This window comes from Rhinoderma darwinii, chromosome 12, assembly GCF_050947455.1.
Source record: "Rhinoderma darwinii isolate aRhiDar2 chromosome 12, aRhiDar2.hap1, whole genome shotgun sequence".
In the NCBI taxonomy this organism is placed as follows: domain Eukaryota; kingdom Metazoa; phylum Chordata; class Amphibia; order Anura; family Rhinodermatidae; genus Rhinoderma; species Rhinoderma darwinii.
This window is the reverse complement of record NC_134698.1, coordinates 35,056,615-35,071,281: the sequence shown is the minus strand read 5'-3', so window position 1 is coordinate 35,071,281 and position 14,667 is coordinate 35,056,615. Positions and strand designations below refer to the sequence as shown.

At 44.5% G+C, this 14,667-nt stretch overlaps 1 protein-coding gene across 1 annotated transcript in view; it reads left to right on the top strand.

The window, feature by feature from the left end:
- Positions 1–358: 358 nt before the first annotated feature.
- Positions 359–14,667, top strand: part of PAK6 (p21 (RAC1) activated kinase 6) — a 197,473-nt gene continuing 183,164 nt past the window's right edge. Inside the window, exon 1 of the mRNA XM_075843781.1 lies at positions 359–532. The gene's annotated coding sequence lies outside the window, so the exon portion shown is untranslated. The remainder of the gene's footprint in view (positions 533–14,667) is intronic.

Below are 14,667 nucleotides of genomic sequence, written 5' to 3'. Positions count from 1 at the left end.
CCATAGGTGACGAGCGGGTTAAGTGAAGCCTGAACGCTTCTATTCCTGTCTCAGTTGTGAATTTGCAGGGTCTCATTCATGCCAATGACATCAGCTGCCTCCCCATGGCAACTAGAGGCTGTAGTAAAATTCCCAGGCAAGATTTGAGTCAGAAGGTGCCAAAAATGAACAGGTTGGATAAGAGTCATTTAAGGAGGGACTAGATTTCTACAGCGAAGGACGTACCTTTTGGATGGACGGACATGTTACATGGTCTTGTGTTATTTTAGGTCATCAGCGAGGAATTGTCCCTTATCAGGGACTGCGTCTGCTTTGTTCTTCTGTGGAGGGATGGTGTTGACCTTCTCTTTTCGTTGATTGTCTACAGGGAAGTAACTCAGCAGGTGTTGTGGCTCAAAATGAGGAACGATCTCCGGTTTCCACTCCTGCGCTGTGTTTGGAGAACATTTTCTTGTGTTATTATGGGAATGGAGATTCTGCACCCACTATAGTGGATCCAGCACTTAATCGGTTGCAGTCTCCCGGGACACAGGTACTGTTATCACATTGATACCTTCTCGTTGTATATTTTGTATCATGATATGATTGAAATAGTAAAGATTATAGCAGGTGAATACACCTGGAAGTCCTGTACACAAAGCAAGGTCTGATAAGAGGAAGAATGTAATTATAAATGCAATCTTCATTACGGAAAGAACGTGGCTAGTAAAAAATGTCAAGTTGCATTCCTTTCGAGGAGCTATATCACTATTTACATTGGAGTGCTTCATTCTTGTAGTTTACTCCATGACACTTAAGGCCTTATTTATAAATTAGTAATTTTTTGGGACCAGTCACATGTAAGATAGTCACATCATAGGACATTTACCACAGTGATAAGTACATTTATTTGCGATTAACGTGGCATACGAGCGACAGGCAAGTCCTGTCATGGATGCTTCACTTTCTACAGTAGTTTCAAAGTATGCATTGTGTTCTGTAAGTGATATGTGACATTTTGGGGACTATACACTGCTTCTTTTCATGTTCTTGACAGTATTGATACATGACCCCAATTATATACTGAACACATCTGTCATTTAACCCCTTTTCACGCGCTGTGTCATAAGCTCGGCACGGATATCCCATGCCAGCTAGAGCAGGAGCTGGGCTGTCTAAAGACAGCTTGCTCCCTGTTGTCTAAACATCTGGGGGATCTTATGACACCTGTTAAAGCTAAATAGGAAAAGGATGTGGGGCCTATTCCCAAGGATCACTGGGGGGGATATACTGGCGTCAACAAGTGTTCTGTCAATTAATGTGGCGCAAAGGAGATCCCAACTCTTCTTGATACACAGGGTATATAGGACCCCCTGGGTTCTGAAATGCATGGGATTTAGAACGAATGCTAAGTGTCCTCGCTGTCCGGAAGAAAAGGCGGATATTTATCATATGTTCTGGTCCTGTGGGGTTCTGGGGAACTTGTGCGGGGAGATGTCAGTGTTAGTGGGACGGGTGTATGAGGTACGGATTCCAATAGACCCAATAGTGATGCTCCTGGGATATGTTGGGGATTTGGAGGGGGAACGGCTGGAATGTTTGGCCATTGCCAAAATGTTGTACCAAGTGAGGAAGCTAAGCATTGGTTGGATGCGGAACCACCTTCGATGCAGGAAATCATTGGTACGATAAATTACAAGGTTCTGATGGAGTATAAGATATATTCAAAGAGGCGGTCTCTCAAGAAAATTGAGAAACAATGGGCTAGGTGGATCGACCATTCTGGATTTGCATCAGTGGAACTCCTGACACTTCGCTCGTCTCTTTCAGATTAGCATGGCAGGGAGGTCCGAGGTGCCTACTGATGGCCGGGAGGGTGGTGCTTTGGTTGTAGCGTCCATGGCCGCGGGCCGTGCGGTTTACTTACCTCCTGACGCCCGCAGCCATGGATCTGTGAGCGCTGGTCCCCATCTCCTTCCTAGGAGACGCCAGCACTCACTTTCGCTCCGGTCTGCTGTGTCCCGTAGGGGGCGCGCACACGCTCATGCCCGCTCTTAAACGGCCAGCGCGCGCACATGAAAACAATCATCATCATCATCAACTCACATGATTTCCTGAACTATAAGAAGGCCTCTGCCCTTCTGATCCTTGCCTGAGCGTTGTTTGTCATATCCTGGTTTGTCTAAGCAAATGGTCTCCTAGTGTTTTTTAATCCCAGTGTTCCCTGTTCCTGTGTCCTGTATCCCGCGCTATCCTGGTCAAGTGCCGTGCTGTGCTGTAGTTGTGCTGTGCTGTATCTACACCTGTCCTGCTGCCGTATATATATGGCGCTTTCGGGAAGGCGTTCCCGCAAACCGCAGTACAGTTACGTAGCGGTGATGGTGCGGGCTCAGAAGCAGAGCCGGCACCATCACCGCGGGGTGACAGCTGTATTATACAGCTGGCACCCTCCTGTAACTGCCAGGTCCGGAGTTATTCTCCGATCTGGCCGATTAACCCCTCAGATGCTGCGCTCGATAGGTTTTAACCCGCCCGGCAACCCAGCGACGCAATCTCTGGGTTGCTATGACAATCGGAGGCCAAATGATGGCGTCTGAGTCTGCCTTGTACTGTGTGCCCTCATAGGCTTGCTTTCAGTGAATAACTGACAGCGCTAATACAGTGCACTACGTATGTAGTGCAGTGTATTAGAGTAGCGATCAGGGCATCAAGTTAATAAAAATGTTGTAAAACAATAAAAACACACAAGTTTCAAGTAAAAAAAAAAGCAAACTGCCTTTTTTCCCATAATAAGCCTTTTATTATGGGAAAAACCGTAAAAAATAAAAAAACTATACATAATTGATATTGCCGTGTCCGTAACGACCCAAACTATAAAACTATTATGTAATTTATCCCCCACGGTGAACGCTGTAAAAAAAACATGAAAAACAACGCCAGAATCTTTGATTTTAGGTCACATCTCCTCCCAAAAAATGCTATAACAAGTGATCAAAAAGTAATTTGTGTTCCAAAATTGTACCAATAAAATCTACAGCCCATCGCGCAAAAAACGAGCCTGCACACCGCTCCATCAACCGAAAAATAAAAAAGTTATGGCACTAGCAATGCGGTGATGAAAAAACATCTCAATGCGCGGGCCGGAGGGGAACATTCCTTCAGTTTCAGGGCTCTAGTATTTAGGAACTAGGAAGGAAAGGGACATAGCACATCGGCTGGAAGCGACAGTGCCCGTATTATACCAGCGCAAAACTTTCCCTGCAAAATTTCCCAAACTACAAAGGAGAAAATGTCCCCAATAGGTGCAGAGCGTTACAAAAGGGGGATAAGAAAGGACACTATTTATCAGTGCGACACTGGCCTGTGCATATCGGATTGCTTCACAGCGTACCACACATCTATGGATCATTGTATTATTTACCCCATTATTATACCCTCTTATTATGCCCTGATGTACAGATTACATATGCCCCCACATTATAAACTGAAATACCAGTAAAACTCAAACAAAACTACCAAGCAAAATCCATGCTCAAAATGGCGGTCTTTCCCTTCTTAGCCATACAGTGTGCCCAAACAGCAATTTAGGTCCACAAGTAAGGCATTACCATACCCGGGAGAACCCGCTTAACAATTTGTGGGGTAAGATTCTCCAGTGGCACAAGCTGGGCACAACATATTTTGCGGTGAATAGGCATATCAGTGGAAAAACTGCAATTTTCACTTTGCACCATCCACTGCGCATCAATTTCTGAAAAACACCTGTGGAGTCTAAATTCTCACTACACTAACTGCCTCTAGGGGTGTAGTTTCTAAAACGGGGTCACTTTTGTTTGGTACAACAGGGGTTTTGCAAATGCAACATGGCGTCCGCAAACCATTCCAGCAAAATCTACCCTCCAAAAGTTAAATACCGCTCCTTTTATTCTGAATGCTCCCATATATGTAAACAGCCATTTATAACCACATATGGGGTGTTACTTTACTCGGGAGAAATTGCTTTACAAATATTGGGGTGCTTTTCTTCTTTATTCCTTGTGAAAATGAAAAATGTTGATCTAAAACGACATCTTATTGGAAAAAAAAATGTTTTTTCATTTTCACTGCTTAATTCTACTTAATTCAGCAAAAAACCTTAGGGATCAAAATTCTCACTATACCCCTAGATTATTCCTCAGGGGGTGCGGTTTCCCAAATGGAATCACTTTTGGGGTGTTTCCACTGTACTAGTACTACAGGGGCTCAGCAAATGTGACATGGCACCCAGCAACCATTCCAAAATCCAAATGGTGCTCCTTCCCTCCTGAGTCCTACTGTGTGTCCAAACAGCAGTTTCTGACCACATGTGGGGTTCAGTCCTTGTGGAAATGAAAAAAAATTAGCTAAATCTACATTTTCTTTGAAAAAAATGTCGATTTTCATTTTCACGGCCTGCTTATATAACAATAATTTCTGTAAAATACCTGTGGGGGTCAAAATGCTCACTATACCCCTAGATAATTTCATCAAGGGGTAAAGTTTCCAAAATGGGGTCACTTGTTGGGGGTTTCCACTGACTTGTCACCTCAGAGGCTTTGCAAAGCGACATGGTCACCGCAAACCATTCCTGCTAAATTTGAGCTCCAAGAGCCAAATGGTGCTCTTTCCCTTCTGAGCCCTGCCGTGTGTCCAAACAGCCATTTATGACCACATGTGGGGTATTGTTTCACTTGGGAGAAATTACTCTACAAATGTTGTGGTGTTTTTTTTCCTTTAGTCCTTTTGGAAATCAAAAAAATTAGCTAAACCTACATTTTATTTGAAAAAATGTCGATTTTAATTTTCATGACCTACTTCCAAAAATGCTTACTGTATTCCTAAATAAAATCCTTGAGGGGTGTAGTTTCACAAATGGGGTCAATTTTGGGGGGTTTCCACTGTTTTGGTACCACAAGAGCCAGGGGCGTAACTAGGAAAGACTGGGCCCCATAGCAAACTTTTGACTGGGCCCCCCCCCCCTTGTAGATAGTGACTTTTTTACAGCCCCCCCTGTAGATAGCGCCATACAGCCCCCTCTGTAGATAGCGCCATACAGCCCCCCTATAGATAGCGCCATACAGCCCCCCTGTAGAGAACGCCATACAGCCCCCCCTGTGGATAGCGCCATACAGCCCCCTCTGTAGATAGCGCCATACAGCCCCCCTGTAGAGAACGCCATACAGCCCCCCTGTAGATAGCGCCATACAGCCCCCCTGTAGATAGCGCCATACAGCCCCCCCTGTAGATAGCGCCATCCAGCCCCCCTGTAGATAACGCCATACAGCCCCCCCTGTAGATAACGCCATACAGCCCCCTCTGTAGATATCTACAGAGGGGCTGTATGGCGTTATCTACAGAGGGGGCTGTATGGCATTATCTACAGAGGGGGCTGTATGGCGTTATCTACAGGGGGACTGTATGGCGTTATCTACAGGGGGACTGTATGGCGTTATTTACAGGGGGACTGTGTGGCGTTATCTACAGGGGTTACTGTATGGCATTATCTACAGTGGGGGCTGTATGGTGCCCTCTACAGGGGGGTCTGTATGGTGTTATCTACGGGGGGGGGCTGTATGCCGTTATCTACAGGGGGGGCTGTATGGCGTTATCTACAGGGGGGGCAGTATGGCGCTATCTACAGAGGGGGCTGTATGGCGCTATCTACAGAGGGGGCTGTATGGCGCTATCTACAGGGGGGACTGTATGGTGCTATCCACAGGGGGACTGTATGGCGCTATCTACAGAGGGGGTGTATGGCAATATCCACAGGGGGCTGTATGGCGTTCTCTACAGAGGGGGCTGTATGGCGTTACCTACAGGGGGTCTGTATGGCGTTCCCTACAGGGGGGGTCTGTAGGGAATGCCATACAGCCCCCCCTGTAGGGAACGCCATACAGCCCCCCTGTAGGGAACGCCATACAGCCTCCCCTGTAGGGAATGCCATACAGCCCCCCCCCTGTAGGGAACGCCATACAGCCCTCCCATGTAGGGAACGCCATACACCCCCCCCTGTAGGGAGCGCCATACAGCCCCCCTGTAGGGAACGCTATACAGCCCCCCCTGTAGGGAACGCTATACAGCCCCCCTGCCCTGTAGGGAACGCTATACAGCTCCCCCTGTAGGGAACGCCATACAGCGTCCCCAACCCCCCAAAAAAATGCGACCTACAGTGTGAAAAGACAAAAGACATGTATCCCTTATCCACAGGATAGGGGATACATGTGTGATCGCTGGCAGCGATAGGGAGAACGGGGGACCGAAAGTCCCCTGAAGTTCTCCTGACTTCCAGCGTCTGCGCAGCTCACTAAAAATGAAAGGAGCGCTGGTCACGCATGCGCACAAGCACGACCGACGCTCCATTCATTTCTACAGAGCTGCCGACACAGACCCCGGAAGTCCGAGGTTTCTCATGGAGAACTTCAGGGGACTTTCAGTTCTCCCTATCGCTGCCAGCGATCACACATGTATCCCCTATCCTGTGGATAGGGGATACATGTCTTTTGTTTAATGGCAGAGCGGGGAGAAACCTCCCTGCTCTGCCGTAGTGTTCAGTGGCGTCCCGCTGTAGCAGCCATAGCCACTGCTAGCGGAGCCTCCGGCCATGGTGGGGGCCCGTGCCGGCGGGCGACACGGGCCCCCTCATGCTGCGGGCCCCGTAGCAGCCGGTACGGCTGCTATAGCGGTAGTTACGCCACTGACAAGAGCCCTTCATACCTGACATGGTGCCTAAATATATTCTAATAGAAAGGAGGCCCAAAATCCACTAGGTGCTCCTTCGCTTCTGAGGCCAGTTCTTCAGTCCATTAGCACACTAGAGCCACATGGGGGATATTTCCTATTACTGCAGAACCTGGGTAATACATATTGAATTGTGTTTCTCTGGTAAAACCTTCTGTGTTACAAAAAAAATGGATTCAAAATGAATTTCTGCAAAAACAAAATGAACTTTGTAAATTTCACCTCTACATTGCTTTAACCCCTTCCCTCTTTAGCCACTTTTGACCTTCCTGACCGAGCCTCATTTTTCAAATCTGACATGTGTCACTTTATGTGGTAATAACTCCGGAATGCTTTCACCTATCCAAGCGATTCTGAGATTGTTTTCTCGTGACACATTGGACTTTAAGTTACTGGCAAAATTTGCTCGATATGTTCAGTATTTAATTGTGAAAAACACCAAAATGTAGCGAAAAATTGCAATAATTTGCATTTTTCTCAATTTAAATGTATCTGCTTGTAAGACAGGCAGTTATACCACACAAAATTGTTGCTAATTAACATCCCCCATATGTCTACTTTAGATTGGCATCGTTTTTTGAACATCCTTTTATTTTTCTATGACGTTACAAGGCTTAGAACTTTAGCAGCAATTTCTCACATTTTCAAGAAAATTTCAAAAGGCCATTTTTACAGGGGCCAGTTCAGTTGTGAAGTGGCTTTGAGGGCCTTATATATTAGAAACCCCCAAAAAGTCACCCCATTTTAAAAACTTCACCCCTCAAAGTATTCAAAACAGCATTTAGAAAATGTGTTAACCCTTTACACATGTCACAGGAATTAAAGCAAAGTAGAGGTGAAATTTACAAATTTCATATTTTTTTGCAGAAATAAATTTTTAGTACAATTTTTTTTATAACACAGAAGGTTTTACCAGAGAAATGCAACTCAATATTTGTTGCCCAGTTTCTGCAGTTTTAGGAAATATCCCACATGTGGCCGTAGCGTGCTACTGGACTGAAGCACCGGCCTCAGAAGCAAAGGAACACCTAGTGGATTTTGGGGCCTTATTTTTGTTAGAATAAATTTTAGGCACCATGTCAGGTTTGAAGGGCTCTTGCGGTGCCAAAACAGTCAAAATCCCCCAAAAGTGACCCCATCTGGGAAACTACACACCTCAAGGAAATGATCTAGGGGTACAGTGAGCATTTTGACCGCACAGGTTTTTTACAGAAATTATTGGAAGTAGGCCGTGAAAATTGAAATCAACATTTCTTCAAAGAAAATGTAGGTTTAGCGATTTTTTTTCTCATTTCCACAAGGACTAAAGGAGAAAAAGCACCATAAAATTTGTAAAGCAATTTCTCCCGAGTAAAACAATACCCCACATGTGGTAATAAACGGTTGTTTGGAGACACGGCAGGGCTGAGAATGGAAAGAGCGCTATTTGGCTTTTGGAGCTCAAGTTTAGCAGGAATGGTTTGCGGAGGCCATGTCACATTTACAAAGCCCCTGAGGGGACAAAACAGTAGAAACCCCCCACAAGTGACCCCATTTTGGAAACTACACCCATTGAGGAAATTATCTAGGGGTATAGTGAGCGTTTTGACCCAACAGGTTTTTTGCATAAATTATTGGAAATAGGCCCTGAAAATGACAATCTAAATTTTTTCAAAGAAAATGTAGGTTTAGCTCATTTTTTCTCATTTCCACAAGGACTGAAGGAGAAAAAGCACCGTAAAATTTGTAAACCAATCTCTCCCGAGTAAAACAATACCCCACATGTGGTAATAAACGGTTGTTTGGAGACACGGCAGGGCTGAGAAGGGAAAGAGCGCTATTTGGCTTTTGGAGCTCAAGTTTAGCAGGAATGGTTTGCGGAGGCCATGTCACATTTACGAAGTCCCTGAGGAGACAAAACAGTGGAAACCCCCAACAAGTGACCCCATTTTGGAGACTACACCCATTGAGGAAATTATCTAGGGGTATAGTGAGCGATTTTACCCCACAGGTTTTTTGCAGAAATTATTGGAAGTAGGCCCTGAAAATAAAAATCAACATTTTTTCAAAGAAAATGTAGGTTTAGCTTATTTTTACTCATTTCCACAAGGACTGAAGGAGAAAAAGCACCACAAAATTTGTAAAGCAATTTCTCCCGAGTAAAACAATGCCCCACATGTGGTAATAAACGGCTGTTTGGAGACACGGCTTGGCTTAGAAGGGAAAGAGCGCTATTTGGCTTTTGGAGATCACATTGAGCAGGAATGGTTTGCGGCGGCCATGTCACATTTGCAAAGCCCCTGAGGTAAAAAAAAAACAATGAAAACGCCCAAAAAATGACACCATTTAGGAAACTACACCTCTTGAGGAATTCATCTAGGGGCGTAGTGAGCATTTTGATCCCACAGATGTTTCATAGAATTTATTAGAATTGGGCAGTGAAAATAAAAACAATCCTTTTTCTTCAATAAGACGTAGCTTTAGCGCAAATTTTTTCATTTTCGCAACAAATAAAGGAAAAAAAAGAACCCAACATTTGTAAAGCAATTTCTACCGAGTACGGCAATACCCCATATGTGGTCATAAACTGCTGTTTGGGCACACGGCAGGGCTCAGAAGGGAAGGACCGCCATTTGGAGTGCAGATGTTGCTGGATTGGTTTCTGTGCGCCTGTGGGCCCAAAACAGTGGAAACCTCCCAGAAGTGACCCCTCAATGCATTTACCTAGGGGTGTAGTGAGCATGTTAACCCTGCAGATGTTTTGTAGAAATTAGTGTGAACTCAATGTTGCAGAGTGAAAATGGGATTTTTTCCACAGATATGTGGACAATGTGTGGTGCCCGGCTTGTGCCACCATAACAAGACAGCTCTCTAATTATTATTCTGGGTTTCCTGGTTTTAGAAACACCCTACTTGTGGCCCTAATCTCTTGCCTGGACAGTCGACCAGGTTCAGGAGTGAAAGCGTACCATGTAAAATTGAGGCCTAATTTGGCGATTAACAAAGTATTGGTTCACAACTGCAGAGGCTCAGATGTGAAATAATAAAAATAAACCCCTGGGAAGTGACCCCATTATGGAAACTGCACCCCTCAAGGCATTTATTAAGGGGTGTAGTGAGCATTTTCACCCCACAGGTCTTTTCCATAAATGAATGCGCTGTGGATGGTGCAAATTAAAAATTTATATTTTTCCCTAGATATGCCATTCAGTGGCAAATATGTCGTGCCCAGCTTATGCCACTGGAGACACACACCCCAAAAGTTGCTAAAAGGGTTCTCCCGGGTATGACGGTGCCATATATGTGGAAGGAAACTGCTGTTTGGGCACGCTGTAGGGTTCAGATGGGAGGAAATGCCATTTGGCTTTTGGAGCGTGGATTTTGCTTGGTAGTAGTTTTGTTTGGAGTCTTACTGGTGTTTCCGTTTATAATGTAGGGCATATGTAAGCCGGGCGGAGTATATAAGGGGCATAGTCAGGTGGTATAATAATGGGGTAAAAAAAAACAATAAAATAATCCATAGATGTGTGTTACGCTGTGAAGCAATCCTTTCTGCACAGGCCGGTGTCGCACTGATATATGGCGTCCTTTATTATCCCCCTTTTGATCCACACTCCGCGCCTTTGTAGTTCGGGGAATTTTGCTAGGAAGTGTTGTCCTGGTATAATACGGGCACCGTCGCTTCCAGCGGATATGTTTGGACCCTCCCTTTCCTGGTTCCCTAATTTTAGGTCCTTGATAAATCGCCTCTTCAAACAGAAGAAATGTTCCCCTCGGGCACAACTGCATATTTTTTTATTTCCTGACTTATTGGAGCCATAACTAATTTTATTTTTCATAGACGTAGCGGTATGAGGGCTGGTTTGTTGCGGGACGAGCTGTAGTTATTATTGGTACCATTTTGGGGTACATGCAACTTTTTGATCACCTTTTATCCTATTTTGGGATGCCAGGTAAATAAAAAAACGCAATTCTGGCACAGCTTTTTTCGTTTTTTTTTTTATACAGCGTTCACCACGCATTATAAACTACATGTTAACTTTATTCTGCGGGTCTGTACGATTCCGGCGATACCTAATTTATAGCACTTTTTTATGTTTTACAACTTTTTGCACAATAAAATTACTTTTTTAAAAAGAATGTATTTTTTCTGTCGCCAAGTTGTGAGAACCATAACTTTTTAATTTTTTTGTCGACGGAGGAGTATGAGGGCTTGTTTTTTGCGGGACGAGCTGTAGTTTTTATAGGTACCATTTTTGGATACGTGCGACTTTTTGATCACTTTTTATTCTAACATTTGTAGGGCAAAGTGACTAAAAAACAGAAACTCTGGTAACGTTTTTTAAGTTTTTTTTTATGCTGTTCACCGCGTGCAATAAATAATATAATATTTTGATACCTCAGGTCGTTACGGTCGCGGCGATACCAAATACATATGGTTTATTATTATTTTTCAATAATAAAGGACTTGATAAGAGTAAAAGGGGGATTGTGTTTTATTTGATTACTTGAAACTTTTATTGTTTTCAAACTTTTATTTTTTGCACTTTTTTTTTAACTTTTTTATACTTTTTTTTACACTTTTTCTCATGTCCCACTAGGGGACTTAAAGGTCCAACGGTCAGATTTTTTTTTTCTAATACATTGCACTACCTATGTAGTGCAATGTATTAGATCTGTCAGTCATTCACTGACAGCAAGCCGATTAGGCTTCGCCTCCCGGCGGGCCTAAATCGGCTTCCGTAATGGCAGAGCAGGAGACCATTGTGTCTCCTGTTGCCATAACAGCAGTCGCCAGTCCTGATTGCCTGTCAGGGCTGGCGATCTGCTAGTAACCGCTACGATGCAGCAATCGCTTTCGATTGCTGCATCGAAGGGGTTAATGGCAGGGATCGGAGCTAGCTCCGGTTCCTGCCGTTACAGGTGGATGTCAGCTGTACAGTACAGCTGACTTCCACCACTGATGACGCCGGATCAGCTCCTGACCCGGCGCCATCTTGCCGGCAGCTACGGAAGCCGATCAGGCTCCGCCGCCGGGCGGATCTTGACCGGCTTCGGTGCTAGGCAGACCGGGAGGCCAGTATTAGGCCTCCTGTTGCCATTGCAGCCACCGGAACCCCGGCAATTTCATTACTGGGGTTCCGATGAGCTGCAAACACCTTAAGTGCAGCGATCGCGTTTGAGCGCTGCACTTAAGGGGTTAATGGCGGGGATCGAAGCTAATTTCGGTCCCCGCCGTTACAGCCGGATGTCAGCTGTAAGATACAGCTGAGATCCGGTGATGATGGCACCGGCTCAGCTTCTGAGCCGGTCCCAAACATTCGGCGTACATGTACGGCAAGATGCGGGAAGTCAATGCTTTCCATGACGTACATGTATGGCAAATGTCGGGAAGGGGTTAATCCCTGCAAAATCTATAAAGGGTTAAGAAACTTTCTAAATGCTGTTTTGAATACTTTGAGGGGTGCAGTTTTTAAAATAGGGTGACTTATTGGGGGTTTCTCATATATAAGGCCCTCAAAGTCACTTCACAACTGAACGGGGCCCTGTAAAAATAGCCTTTTGAAATTTTCTTGGAAATGTGAGAAATTGCTGCTAAAGTTCTAAGGGTATGTGCACACACACTAATTACGTCCGTAATTGACGGACGTATTTCGGCCGCAAGTACCGGACCGAACACAGTGCAGGGAGCCGGGCTCCTAGCATCATAGTTATGTACGATGCTAGGAGCCCCTGCCTCTCCGTGGAACTACTGTCCCGTACTGAAAACATGATTACAGTACGGGACAGTTGTCCTGCAGAGAGGCAGGGACTCCTAGCATCGTACATAACTATGATGCTAGGAGCCCGGCTCCCTGCACTGAGTTCGGTCTGGGACTTGCGGCCGAAATACGTCCGTCAATTACGGACGTAATTAGTGTGTGTGCACATACCCTTAGCCTTGTAACGTCCTAGAAAAATAAAAGAATGTTCAAAAAACAATGCCAATCTAAAGTAGACATATGGGGGATGTTAATTAGTGACTATTTTGTGTGGTATAACTATCTGTCTTACAAGCAGATACATTTGAATTTAGAGTTTTCACTAAATATTGGTGTTTTTCACAATTAAATACTGAATGTATCGACCAAATTTTACCACTAACTTAAAGTCCAATGTGTCACGAGAAAACATTCTCAGAATCGCTTGGATAGGTAAAAGCTCTCCGAAGTTATTACCATATAAAGTGAAACATGTCAGATTTGAAAAATGAGGCTCTGTCAGGATGGTCAAAAGTGGCCAAAGCGGGAAGGGGTTAAAGAGAACCTCTCATCTGCCCATAGATGTGCAGCTGAGTGTAGCATGTAATAGGCAGCCCTGTACAAACCCTGTCTCACTATAAAAAATGTTCCTAACTTCCTCCGTTATTTAGATATCGGTGTTATATTTGGCGCCCGATATGTAAATAACCCCCAGAACTGTCAATGGGACGTGTAACATCGCTGTGACACTGTCCAATCAGCTTCGGACAGTGTCACAGCTGCTTGTGCTGTGTGATCTCTCTTGCGAGATCACACTGTCTTTCCTTCACTGTCTGACAAGGGATGTAGAGGAGAACGTGCGTGTGCGCACACACAGTCAGACACCACCACGGAACAGAAGAGGAGAAGAAGAATGTGAATTCTTCTTCTTAAGTTCCGTGGCGGCGGGCGTATTGTCAGCAGCAGCGTCGGAGCTGTGCGCGCATGCTTGTGGGCGCATATGCTCTCACTCCTCAGCTCTCGGCAGACAAGGACGACAAGACTGTGTGATCTCGCGAGAATGGGATATATAGCTGTATGGAAGGAAAAGTAAGATATGGGAATTTTAACATGTACATATTTCGTTTTTGTTCAAATCTCTTGAAATGCACTTAAAAACAAAACAACTCATGAGATGGAAGAATTAGGCCTTATATATAAGGCAAAGTAAGGACCCTGTAAATTAGCATACTATCATAGTTTGTAAGGCCGAAAAAAATACATAAATCCATCCAGTTCAGCCTATAACGCTGCAATTTTGATCCAGAGAAAGGCAAAACCCTTATGATGCAAAAGCCAATTTCCTAATCTTAGGGAAAAATTCCTTCCCGACTCCAATATGGCAATCAGAATTAATCCCTGGATCAATGACCCATCTCCAGAAATCTGGTTCCCATAACTTCCAGGCTCCTTTTGAACTCTTTTAGTGAATTCACCATAACATCTTCCTCCGGCAGAGAGTTTCATAGTCTCACTGCTCTTACAGTAAAGAATACTAATCTATGTTTGTGTAGAAACATTCTTTCCTTTATACATAGAGAATGCCCCTGTGTTATTGTTACAGTTCTGGGTATAAATAGATTGAGATATAAAAGTAGTTTATGGAGTTCCTTCGGTCTCATATTATAGATTGAATTGCTTTTCCTGCTCTCTGTGACATTGTCATAGCAGCTACAGTACATAAATTTGCCCCTAGGCTAAAACTACTCCAATTGAGCTCTATACTAACTGTATTTATCCATATGTAGTTAGCTCCCCCTAGTGGTAAGCAAGCAGCCAGAATGATATGATTTATTAAGCCTGAAAACAGCTCTAAATTTTAGACATAAGAATGGCATAGTGCACAGAACTATCATCAATGTATAGTAAATTTGGTGGGTTATTTAATGGGGAGTTCTGAGTTTTGCTATGGGGTAATATGATTTCTGTGTAGCCCCTGACTCTACCACTGAACACCAAAGATCAGAAGCTGACAATGCCCCTACTACGCTCTTACCACCGATCAGGGCTGGTGCTCTAGTTCTCTGTAGGACTGTAAAAGATCTGCCAGGCACAGCTTCTCTGTCAACGCCCATAGGTAATCAGTCTGCACCTGCTTCTATGTCTGTGAGACTGACTCCATCTTCCACCACTCAGGATGGCAGGCTTAGGAGTGGGAGAGCCTATCACAGCC